Source organism: Pleurodeles waltl, chromosome 4_1 (genome assembly GCF_031143425.1).
Source record: "Pleurodeles waltl isolate 20211129_DDA chromosome 4_1, aPleWal1.hap1.20221129, whole genome shotgun sequence".
NCBI lineage: Eukaryota > Metazoa > Chordata > Amphibia > Caudata > Salamandridae > Pleurodeles > Pleurodeles waltl.
The window spans coordinates 807,032,249-807,045,071 of NC_090442.1; the positions used below are offsets into that span (position 1 = coordinate 807,032,249).

The 12,823-nt window shown below is 41.1% G+C and overlaps 1 protein-coding gene across 2 annotated transcripts in view; it reads left to right on the forward strand.

Moving 5' to 3' along the window:
- Positions 1-1,695: 1,695 nt before the first annotated feature.
- LOC138288185 (protein NEDD1-like) overlaps positions 1,696-12,823 on the forward strand; it is a 257,865-nt gene continuing 246,737 nt past the window's right edge. Inside the window, exon 1 of one of the 2 annotated variants that reach the window (XM_069229526.1) lies at positions 1,696-1,823. The gene's annotated coding sequence lies outside the window, so the exon portion shown is untranslated. The remainder of the gene's footprint in view (positions 1,824-12,823) is intronic. The other variant, XM_069229525.1, reaches the window with a different exon arrangement.

A 12,823-nucleotide genomic window follows, 5' to 3' on the forward strand; every position in this document is an offset into this window, starting at 1 on the left:
TCCAACCCTGTCACTGGCCTTTTTAATGAGACTGAGTGATACTAGCATCTCATTACCTCTCTTTAGGTTGTGCATTGATGAACTGAACAATTGTATTAGGACTACAACACTAGATGGAGTTTACACAGCAATTTCTGTACTAGTGTACATGTATCATTTTAGTAAAAGAAAGACACCTGCAGATTATCAACTGTTTTCTGCAGCAGGTCCAACTATGTTACTCCTATATAAATATGTAGTCCACAGATTAAAAACAGATATCTGTATCACATAATGAACTCATGGACATATTGTAACTAGACAGAGATGCACCTGTAACGTACAAATCGATCTCTGCAGTAGGTAATGTTTCTGTGGTTGGAACCAAAGAATGAAGGATACATAGAAGTGGATGCAGCAGACAATAAGCACACTGAGCTGCCTTGCTTGGAGGAATTTGTAGTTTATATGTTACACAAGGACCCCTGAAGAAACTTAATTTCCTTCTCCCCAGAATGCTATTTCATAGGATTGGACATGTGACCTGCAAGTTTACAGAGATTTTAACAGTACTTTTTTCTTTTTGCATACAATACAAAACAACTCCAATAGTAAATTACTTTGTGAGCATTTCTTAAAACATCAGCACACGTTCTACTGTAAGATAAGCTTAACCTAAACGGTTGATATGCCTATAAAGTCATCAACATTTTTTTCTTTACTTGTTTGAAAAAGGTTTGAATGAATACAAAATGTTAGCTCTCTTGAAGTAATCAACAAATAATTTTCAAATCATCTTCAGGTCATCAAGAACATTCTCCTCTTCTGTCGTAATCAGATACTCATCCTCAAATCATCAGGAACAATCCCATTTTGTGAAGTCATCAAATACTCATTTTCAAGTACTCTTCAAATCATCAGTCTCCGGTTTCTAAGCTTTGCTGATGACTTCAAGAGCTTGATGATGTCTGATGATGAGGAAATTACTTTTAAGGTAGTTCATTGATCATCGGATGACTCTGGGATGGCTTCTAAAGTAATCCTCTTTGACCTGGGAAGGACTGCAGCACAAAAGATCTTCTTTCGAATTGAGTAAAGAAGTGGTAGTGTCTGTAGGAGATGCATGGTGCGATTTCCCAGATGTAGATGAACATGTTATGCCATGCTTTGTTAACTAAACGTATGATGTGTTGAGTACTTCCATCATTCTAAGCTATCAGCCTTAGCTACCTAAATGACGAGGCACGGTGTATGGCAAGACGGACTGTATAACAGTTAGACTATAAAGATTTAGAGTAGTCTTTTCACACTCATGTCACCAATGCATTGCTAACCAAATCCTCTCAAGACCCACAAGTAACGGTCTATTCTCTGTCTTTGGGCTGAAGGCTTGCTCAAAACTTAGCGAATTCTACAAAAATAGCTATACGTCAATACCACAAAATATGCATTAGCTTAACAAAAGCAAACGTACGTTAAGCATAGGGAATCTTTGATGAAACCTCATCAAAACAAGTTCAATATTGTATGCTCCCAGTCATCTCTACTCCTCGCGATACCCCTTTAAAATGGCCGCATAACTTGAACTGAAATAGAGCTTCGAGCCAGCGATGCACCGTCCTCTTTCTCTTTCGTTCGCACAGACCATTCAACGGCACGCTTACCTAATCAGTTCTTCGACGCAGGAAAGCTCGAAGATTGATTAGTAAGGCCTTATACTTCAAAGTTTGCACTTCAGTTTATTAGAAACAGACAGAAAGGGGAAAGCATCGGAATACGCCACTGTCATAATTGTTCCGCCTACTGGACGGGAACGCACAGGGCGAAGAGCCTGCGCTGTGTCGGTAAGTAATGTCCCGTGCAAGGGATTTTGCAAAGAAGGATCTCCACAGTTTTCCGCCCCACCCCACATTTGTTCACCCCACAATCTAACTTTTCCTCAAGCAATCCCCTGCTCCTTCCTTAGGAGTCCTGCACCCTCGCACCATGGTAACTAATGGACACTTGAAAGATCAGTTTCCTGTGCACCAGCTCACTTTTCGTGCAGCGGTGGGAGAGACAATTGCAAAGTTTTATGTTTTTTGAGCGAACTCCTGTCAGTGAATGCAAGTGCTCGCGTTTCAATGGCACACCTTTGTGAGTTTGTACAAAAGTGCATGATGATTATAAGTACCGCCAAGTCAGGCAGTCCTTGCGTTTTTACCGTTAGTACATAGCATTTTGGGACTTGTGGTGTCATTATATATATATATATATATTCGCACGCAATGAGCCCAGAGTATGCGAAGTGGTGTTTAATACAATTTTGGATTAGGCATTACGTTTAAGCTATTTAGATGCTGGTTAACACTTGTAGTTTGTGTATCCGAGAAAGTGCTTGTTTGTTTGCCTTCTTGCTCCGTGTTTTACGTTTTTATTAGTGAGCCTCCATGTATGTGTACGTACGATAAAATGTGAAAAAGTCAGACCTGAAGGCTTTGTTTTTGGTTGCTAATCAGTGCAGGTAGCGTTCTGGATAAATTGCCTGTTTTTTAAGCAACAAAAAATATTAATTATAGTTCATTTTGTCCTGTGAATCTGCTACAAAGGTATTCCGTTTCTGTCAGCTCTTCCATATCAGTGACAGGAGGCCCCATTAAGGATCATGACGTCGCGCAACATGTCTTACTCTCTGCACGACTTATAGACTGGGAGTGGTGTAATTACTACAAAGATTTTGATGCTCTCTGCTGAACATGTCTCTGTAATTGGAGCATTAAAATGGCAGCTTCAACTCAGCAGGTAGAACATATTTGTTCCTACAAAAATTGCAAGAAAGTCTTACACCTTAAAGGTTTTATTTTCAAAATTAAGTCATACAGAAATTAATAAGATTAGTCAAGATCAGTGTTCAAACCTCAGTTAAAGTACAGAAATCAAATAAAGAACTTGGGGCCTGATTTAGATATTGGCGGATGAGTTATTCTGTCACAACAGTGATGGATAGCACGTCTGCAGAAATCTAAATCCCATAGAATATAATAGGATTAAAATTTCGGCGGATGGGATATTAGTCACCCTTGTGACGGAGAAACTGGCCCGCCAATATCTAAATCAGGCTCTTAGTAAAGTTCAGTTTAGCCAGTGTTCGAGTTTTCATCTGTGCAAAGCATTAAATTGCATTGTCAACCATATGTCCCATTTGGAAACGTGACTGTTGTATTTATCTTTGAAACCACGCGCAGCACACTTTAATACCAGTGTCAGTGCATGGTATTAAAGATAAACACAACACATCTTCCCTTTCATATTCAATAATAATATACGTTCACTGATACGCACACTATCCAGCCTGACTATTCTACGCTGGAATGGTGATACGCACACCTGAGGTGATTTGGTTATGTGTGTTCACATCAGTGATACCCACACCAGTAAGTACTTACTGTGTTAATTTTACAGCAGTGACAGGCACATTGGGTTATTACTGTGACTGAAAAAAAAGCTATAGGAGTATTTTTAACTGATTTGTCAATTGGTCAAAATATAAGTAAAGGAAATATTTAGCTAGGAATAGGAGTATAGGTACAGTAATTGTTGCCTTTCAGCTTACGCAAGAGAGGGTGCACAAATTGAAGTAATGTTATTTTTTTTTAAAACCTGGTGTTGCCAAATACACCTTTTAAGTGCATATATAGAACAAATTGTAACTGTGTTAGAGTTAAGGATTAATTGTTGAGTGGTGTGCTCCTCATACGTTTTCATTGACACCACCACAACCATTCTTGACCTCCTCAGGTGAACCATTCATTAAGTGGCATGAGTGGAAAGACTATTTTCTTAATTCTGCTGACACCATTGAGGATGAAAAACTATCACAGATGAAGATAAAGAAAATACTCTTTCCCTCATAAGGTAACCAAGGTCTCATTGTATCCAATGCCATGGGAAAAAACCTTGGAGTCCAGTTGACTAATGTATTTTAACATGCGTTAGAGGGTTTGGATAAATATTATTCAACTTCTGTATGTTTTGCAATGGATAGGCATATTTCTTCAAGAGTAAACAGAACAAATTAGTCTATTGAAGATTATGTCTCAGCCCTAAAGAGACTTTCCCTTACATGTAGATTTGAGTCTTTACATGACAAGCTCATTCGCAACCAGATCATCATGTATGTGAGTAATGAGCGTATACCAGAGAGGCTATGGATTTATGGGAAGGCATCATTAGGAGACGTGGTTGCAGTAGTCAAAACAATTTAAATAAGTGTGCAAAAGCAGCTGGTACAGCTTCAAAGTAAGAGTGCCAGGAAGTATTGTGTAAAGGCAAACCAAGTTAAAAAGATAAAGCCAAAGTTCAGGATGACACAAAAAAAAATTGTGGGTAAAAATAAGGAGCAGTGACACTATAGATGTTGAAGTAAAGACCACTTGGCATATAGCAAAAAATTTCCAGCGAGGGACCAAAAATGTAAAGTGTTTGGTATCCAGGGCCATTTTTCCAAAGTATGTAGGAAAGGGAAGGCAGGAAAAACAGTAGCCAGAGTAAAGGAAGGATCAGTGTCAATCCACAAAGACAATGATTGTGTGCTTGGCATCAAATACATGTTGAGGGTAATGATGTTAATGTACTTCCTAAACATTCTAGGTCAAAGCGAGTGTGTGACATGAACAATGGTGGAGTGGAGATTTCGACCATGGTGGACTCTGGTTCTCCTTACACTATTGTGGACAAGTGCTCATGGAAGGAGAAATTTGCAGAAGTTTAAAGTAACACGCTATAGGAACCAGATGTATCCCCTGAAAGTTTTACCGGAGACCCTATACCCATAATTGGGTTTAGAAAGTTGTCATTTGATTTCAAAGGGAAGAAAAACAATGTTCAAGCTTTATGTGGCGGAAGAGGGACCTTCAGTTCTTGGATGGTTGGACCAGAGGACTTTAAACATTATTTTGGATCCCAACATTGAAGGACAGGTGTTAGTCATAGGTGATGATGAAATAAAGGGTTAAGTTATATAGAGGAATACCAGGATGTGTTCACAGGGAAGTTTGGCACACTTAAGGGGTTTACACACACAATTTTGTACAAAAGGTCAGGGAAATTCTGTGGAATTTGAGGGAAGAAGTTAACAATGAGATTGATAAACTGCTCCTTGCAGGGGTCATTGAACCAGTAGGTGCCTCTGAGTGGATCGCTCCATTGGCAGTAGCTAGGCGTACCGATGGAAAGATCCGCTTATGTGTGGATCTTGGGTATCTCAATAGTAACATTGTGGTTGAGAGATTTCCGTTACCTAATATTAAGGAGTTGTTGACAGTGACTAAGGGCATGGAATGGTTTTCGTTGATGGATTTGTTGTCCGCTTACCATCAGGTAAAACAACATGAGAAAAGTAAGCTGTTAACCACATTGATGACTCCCTCCCCCTCAAGGATGCTGCCAATTTGTACACATGCCGTTTGGACTTAATTCTGCAGCATTAGGTTTTCAGAAACTGATGCATAAAGTGTTGAAGAACAAAATGGGTATTGTATTCTTACAGGATGATATTTTATTTATAGGAGAAAGTAAGGACCAGTATGACTGCAGATTGTGTGAAATGTTAGAAATAATTCTGAAGAATAGGCTTACAGCTGAACTTAATAAATGCAAGTTTGAGAGGAAAGCATTAGACTACTTAAAACATGATAATTCGTCAGAAGGAATCAAACCGAAAAAGAGGCTTTTTAGTGCAGTGATGGAGGCTCCAAAACCGAGAAATGAAGATGAACTCCGGTCTGGAATTTTATACCAAGTTTGTGAAAAACATTTTAGACACGACGTATAATTTACGCCAGCTTCTTCAAAACAAGGTCAGATTTACCCAGTCTAATAATTTACAGTGTGATTTCCTGCAATTCAAGGATAGCATTTGTATGGCCGGAAGTTTTTAAGTTTTGATCCAAAGTTGGATTGCATCTTAATTACTCATGCTAGCAACTAGGGGATAGGAGCAGTACTGTCTCGCAAGGGTTCCAAAGGGAGTGAACCCACTGTGAGGTTTGCATCAAGGGCCTTATCGCCAGCAGAGGAATGATATTTGGTGATTAAAAAAAAAAAAAAAGAAGCCGCGCTGGGCATTGTGTGGGTCTGGAACGTTTCAGGAATGCTGGGTGGAGGTATGAAGTAGAAGCAAGGTGTGGCCATAAACCTCTACTTTAAAGTGTTGTCCTCGGAAAGTTTATTTAATGCCACACCTAGAATTGCAAGAATGTCAGTGGGTTTATTAGACTATAGATACAGCTTGAATTATCTTCCAGGAGTTAAGAACAAAGTAGCAGACTGCCTTAGTCGATTACCTTTACCATTGGAGCAGAGATTTACTGATGACAAGGATGATGTGTGTGTGTGTGTGTGTGTGGCATAGAGGAGGTATGAAAGGATGGCTGCAGTGTCTAATGAGGAATGGTGCATGGCGAGAGAACAGTATGCCACCTTGAAGAAGGTGAAGCAGTTAATTGTTGAAGGCTGGCCTGAGAACACATTGTTGGATGATAGTTGTAAACATGTTTGGGAGGTTCGTAGTGAACTCCCCGTTATGAAGGATAATATCATGAAAGGAGTAAGGATAATTCCACAAAAGAGATGAGGGACTCCTCCATAAAAGTGTGTCATGAGGGCCATTTAGAGATTGTCAAGAGGAGGGTTAATGAAAATTATTGGTGGCCTGTTATTGATGCTGAAAATGAGGATGGTTGGAAATTTTGATTTGTGCATGGATGTGCATAAATCACAGATGCAGTTGAAACCCCAATTGTCACCTGTTCCTTGTCCTAAAGTGGCTTGTGATTAGACATTTGGGGACTGTTAGAAATTGGCTCTCTAGTTGGCAGCGGTATGCACTCTCTCAAAGTAGGGACCACAATCCTAGACAGGGTAAGTTAAAAAAAAAAATATAGAAAAATATCAATACACTGTTCCAATAAAAAGAAAGGAAAACACAAAAGGGAGTCCTAAATTATAGGAGCAAATAACCTCGCACATCCAAAAGGATGTCATGCTTCATCATCGGTACAGCTCCTCGTCAGACCGGTGCTGCAATGTCTGACGGGCTCCACCCTGAATGGGGGGGCTCTTTGCCGGAGATCTTTTACAATGATGGTGCCATGACCCCAGAGTTGAGTGGGGGGAGGAAAATATGTAGGAGATCAAAGAGAGAAAAATGGATAAAATTGGTTCTCGCAACCTCCAATGGGTAAATAATTTATTGAACCAGTTGGAAGGAAGGGACCAAGATTAAAAGAAAAACGTGTAGTCAAGCGAGTGAAGTAGAAATAATGATCAGTCACTCTATTGGAAACTATGAGTAGAAGGGAGGTTTGGACAATTTTCGAACCAACCCTTTTCGTGGGTCAACATGTTTCGCATCCTAGTGGCCCATATGGGTCCGTCGATGCTTCGTCAGGACCAAGATTGACTAACTATATCTCCTAGTCAAGAGGGGTTAATGTGTCTTCTTAATCGGAGTACCAGTATTACAGGTAGCTACAAAAATAAGAAACAGGTATCAAATTACTTACATAGTCAGGTACATATGTTTCCTAACTAGAGCCCACCCGCATTAGGGAAATATGCTCCATAGGACTACGTGAACCAAAGGTCGAGCACAGTTGCAAGTGATGCCGGGACCGGTGTGGAAACCTACCCGGGTCCGCGCGTCCTGAATTCATTCATTCATTAGGATGCGAAACATGTTGACCCACGAAAAGGGTTGGTTCGAAAATTGTCCAAACCTCCCTTCTACTCATAGTTTCCAATAGAGTGACTGATCATTATTTCTACTTCACTCGCTTGACTACACGTTTTTCTTTTAATCTTGGTCCCTTCCTTCCAACTGGTTCAATAAATTATTTACCCATTGGAGGTTGCGAGAACCAATTTTATCAATTTTTCTCTCTTTGATCTCCTACATATTTTCCTCCCCCCACTCAACTCTGGGGTCATGGCACCATCATTGTAAAAGATCTCCGGCAAAGAGCCCCCCCCATTCGGGGTGGAGCCCGTCAGACATTGCAGCGCCGGTCTGACGAGGAGCTGTACCGATGATGAAGCATGACATCCTTTTGGATGTGTGAGGTTATTTGCTCCTATAATTTAGGACTCCCTTTTGTGTTTTCCTTTCTTTTTATTGGAACAGTGTATTGATATTTTTCTATAGCTTCATTTGGGGATATACACTGGACCATAATACCCCACTATCCCTCTTTTTTTTTAACAGGGTAAGTTAAAATACACAAACTTAATTAACCCGTGCTCAGCTTCTTGTAGCTTGGCGAAGAGCAGGCAGGATTAACTTAGGTGGCAGTGTGTAATGTATTTGTGCAACACACGCACAATAATCACAGGAGGTTCACTACAAAAAGACTTCACACGGATGTAGAAACATAAATCCTGTTCATTTGGATAAAATAACATCAGAACAATAGAGATCCAATTTATCAGTTTCTAAATATTCACTTTGCAGGATTAAGTAAAGCAGGGTTGATAACCGATGATAGGATAGAACAGGTGATTCCTGGGACTTCTCGGCACAAGAGCACATTGAATCAACATATTGCGCTAATGTCTGGGTTGTGCTTCTCTCGGGGAGCGGCTGAGTGATTCCTGGGGGTGATCACTATTAAAGCAGATGGGAACTGTGAGGTGGCAGAGTTCAGCAAGGCCACCCAGGGTACTTGAAGAAAGCAGGCAGTGAAGGTTGGCAGAGCCTCTCTGGGCGTTTGAAGAAAGTGAGCAGCAATGTCCAGCAAGGCTGCCCAGTATGTCTGAAGGAAGCATGCAGCAGAAGTTAGCAGAGCCACTCCGAATGGTTGAAGAAAGCAAGCAGCAAAGTCTGGCAAAGCCGCTGGGGCTGATTGACAAAAGCAGGCTGCGAAGACTGGCAGAGCCGCTCTGGGTGATTGAAGAAAGCAAGCAACAAAGTCTAGCAAATCGGCTCGTGGTGATCGCTGAAAGCGGGTGGCGAAGGTTAGCAGGGCCACTCATGGCGATTGAAGAAAGCAATCAGCAAGGTCCATCAAAGCCGCTCAGTGTGATTGATGAAAGCGGGTAGCGAGGGTTAACAGAGGTTCTCTGAGTGATTGAAGCTAGCGTGCAGGAACGTCCAGCAAAGCCGTTCAGGGTGTTTGGAGAAAGCGAGTGGCAAAGTAAAGCAAAAGCTGCTCGGGGTCACTGGATTTGCTGCATGAATCTTGAGCTGCAGGGCAAAGATCAGCAGACTTCAGGGTGGCAAGGCAGGGCAGCAGTTCCTGGGAGCAGTCAATCCTGGCAGAGTGGCAATCCTGGGACACAGTAGACTTTACTCCAGCATTTCCTTGGGTCGAGAAATGTACTGATTTGAATGGGTCAAGAACCCAGTACTTATACAAGAAAGTGCCTTTGATGTGGAGGATGACTGACTAGAAAGAGTTTTTGTGAAGTGCACAGGTTCCCCTTTGACGTCAGCCTTGGCTTCAGACTATCAGTGGGAGGTAATCAGCCCCTTTGTGTGGACTGTAATCACTACCATTTGAGGTGCAAGTGTGAGCCCTTCCCATACTCCCCAGGAAGACCCATCAGTATGCAGATGAAGTTGAGTATCCTTTGTTGTGGGTGTCTGGAGGGAATGCACAAGTGTAGCTGCCACCCAGCCAGGACAAACGTGTATTGGATATAGGCTGTGGGCACAGTGAGTGCAGAGAAAAGATCAGTTGCTAAAAGTGGCATTTCTGAAATAGTAATGATAAATCAGACTTTACCAGCAAAAAGGATTTATTGCCACCATTCCAATGGTACTAAACATGATGCAGCTACTCCTCTCGGATCAGGAATTAAAGCTTAAATGTATTAATGCTGGCCTATAACAGGGGCAGGCCTCGCAGTAATGAAAAACAACTTTAGGAGTTTTTCATTACTAGGACATGCTTACATAGTACCCTGTCCTATGGGCTACCTAGGGCCTAGCTTATGGGTGTCTTATATGTGAGAAAAGGGAAGTTCTGGGCTTCGCAAGAGGTTTTAGCTGCCAAGTTGGGTTGGCAGTGAGACTGCATACACAGGCTTTGCAGTGGCAAGCCTGAGCCATGTTTACAGAGCTACCTAAGTAGGTGGCACTAGCAGTGCTGCAGGCCCGCTAGTAGCATTTAATTTACAGGCCTTGGCTATTTGATATACCACCTTCCAAGGGACCTACTTGTAAATTAAATATGCCAATTGTGGATACATCATTGTTAACATGTTTAGGGGAGAAGTGCATACACTTTAGCACTGATTAGCAGTGGTAAAGTGCTCAGAGTCCTAAGGCCACACATTAGACTACTTAGGACATGAAGTTACTTCAGAAGGAATCAAACCAAAAAAAGAGTCTTCTTAGTGCAGTGATTGAGGCTCCAACACCGACTTATAAAGATGAACTACAGTCTTTTCTTGGGTTGGTGGAATTCTATGCCAAGCTTGTGAAGAACCTTTTAGAGAAGACATATATTTTATGCCAGCTCCTTAAAAAAAAAAAGTTAAATTTATGTAGTCTTATAATTTACAATGATATTTCCTACAAATCAACAATAGCATTTGTATGACTGAACATTTTCAAGGTTTTGATCCAAAGTTGGATTGCATCTTAACTACTGCAGGCAACAAGGGGATAGGAGGAGTACTGTCTCAAAAGGGTTTCAGAGGAAGTGAACACACTGTGGGGTTTGCATCAAGGGCCTTTTTGCCAGCTGAAGAACGATATTCAGTAATAAAAAAAGAAGCACTGGCTATTGTGTGGGGTCTAGAACATTTAAAAAAATGTTGTGTGGGGATGCAAAGTAGAAGTAAGGTACTACTTAAGGTGATGTCCTTGGTCGGTTTATTTAATGCCACGCCTATAACTGCAGGAATGTTGGTATGCTTATTGGATTGTAGATACAACTTGAAGTATCTTCCAGGATTAAGAACAAAGAAGCAGACTGCCTTAGGATATTCCCTTTTCTGTTGGAGGAGAGAGTTACTGATGACAAGAATGATGTGTGTGTGGTATGGGTGGGGGACGAAAGGATGGCTGCAATATCTGATGAGGAATGGTGCAAGGCGAGAGAACAGGATGTCACCTTGAAGAAGGTGAAGCGGTTTATTTTTGAACTGTGGCCTGAGAAGAAATTGTTCGATGATAGTTGGAAAAATGTTTGGAAGGTTCGTAGTGAACTCAGTTATGAAGGAGAATGTCATGAGAGTGATGAGAGGATTTCACCAAAGGAGACGAGGGACTCCATATTAAAACTGTGTCTTGTGGGGCATTTAGGGATAGTCAAGAGAAGGATTAAAGATAATTATTGGTGGCCTGGTTTAGATGCTGAAATTGAGAGGATGGTCAGAAATTGTGATATGTGCATGGACGTGGATAATTCACAGGTGCAGTTAACTAACACCCCATGTGATTCCTGTTCCTTTTCCTTAAATGGCTTGAGAGGTATTGAGAGTAGACCTTATGGGACCAATTGAGGGTGATGGTGGAGAACCTCTTTATGACTTGGTAGCTATGGATTATTTTTCCAAGTGGCCAGAGGTAGCATTTGTCAACAGTAGTACTAGAGAAAATGTGGTTAAGTTTCTAGATGAACATTTTCATCCGGTGTTCAATTCAGGAGTGAAATGATGGGATTCCTGTGTCGGAATGGGATTGAACACAAATTCACATTGGTTTATCATCCTAGTGGGAGTGGTGAAGCTGAGAGATTCAATCAAGCGGTAAAGGGAACTTTGCAGCTGGCGAAGAGCAAAGGTTTGAACTGGATGGCCTGCATTAAATGAACTATGTGGATGTATAGGACTACAACCTCAGTCACAGGGTATAGCCCGTTCACCTTTATGAGAGGGAGAGTACATTTCATGAAGGACAATCAGGGGTGATTGGCTCAGTCTCACTTACAACAATGGTCTCCAGAAGTTGTAAGGCCGAGCATCACAAAGGCACAGTGTAACTATAAAGTTTATACTGATAGCAAAAGAAGCAGTAATGAAGTTGTGGCAAAGGAGAGCGATGTGGTATGTGTTAAGTTGCCATGAAAAGTGGAAAAAAAGGTGAAAGTAGGTTTACTGATCTATTAAAGGCTGAGGAAGTATACAGAAATCCTGCAAGGCTGAGTGATGGACATGTGGAATTTTACTAGAATGTTAAAGTATTATGGTAGCATTAACTTGGAAGGTGTAAGAAGAGGAGATGCAGGTGGTCATAGCTGGATTGACAAGTGTGGGGAGGTTTGAATATGCAAATCTTAGGTTGTGTTCTAAGTTGGTGTTTTGCTTTACTTTCGACTCAGCCAAGATAGACACACTGAAAGGAGTCGAAAAGATTCTGTGGAATGCACTTCTTAATCTGAAGAAGACTTTTATTATAGCTTTTTGCAAGGTTTGTGAAGGAAGGTCTGATTAGTAAAAAGTGTACTTCCAAAATGTGCAACAGTGAGACTATGTATAAAAAGTCTTCAATCTATAAACAGCAAATATATACACGCAAGGATACAAACACTTATATATTGATATTTAGATATATATTCATATGCAATGCAAAGCAAATAATTAATAAAAATTAATCACCATGGTAGGGCCTGCTAGACGCGTCATCTTTCTCATGCCAGTAAGAAGACGACCCGTGTTCAGCTGCGAGAAAGAGATCCTCACCCTCATGGGAAAATGTCAGGCATTTGACGTCCAATCCTGACCGAGGTCTCGGAATTCATCGCTACTGAGCAAAGTCATCTTATTATATCTTGAACAATCATGAGAGATCTTTCTAGAAAGCCCTCCCTCTCAGCGGGGAATTATTAAAAAATGCTGGCTTGTTTAGGTAACCCTTGAC